A 361-nucleotide genomic window follows, 5' to 3' on the forward strand; every position below is an offset into this window, starting at 1 on the left:
GGCATCGTGATGTCAGAGTCTGGATCTCCCAGCGTAGATGGAGGCATCAACAGCGCTGGTTCTTACTCGTGAGTATCTGGAAAGAAACAGGAGTATATAGATTGAAGCTGTGCCAGCGTTTCGGGCAAGTTTTTAAAATACAAGTCATGAATTAACCATATAATTGATTTCATCATCCAATTTTTCAGTCAGCTATACCGCTTCTGACGGCATTCCCATCCACGTGGAGTTTGTGGCTGACGAGAACGTCTTTCAGCCCCCGGGACTCAAACCTGCCCGTGGCTTCCGAGTTCCCCCACCCGATCCCCGACTTCGTCCTTGACCAGATCGCCTTCGCCGCTGAGGAGGATGCCCGCAGGCC

The sequence above is a fragment of the Penaeus chinensis genome, chromosome 5 (assembly GCF_019202785.1).
Source record: "Penaeus chinensis breed Huanghai No. 1 chromosome 5, ASM1920278v2, whole genome shotgun sequence".
Classification (NCBI taxonomy): domain Eukaryota; kingdom Metazoa; phylum Arthropoda; class Malacostraca; order Decapoda; family Penaeidae; genus Penaeus; species Penaeus chinensis.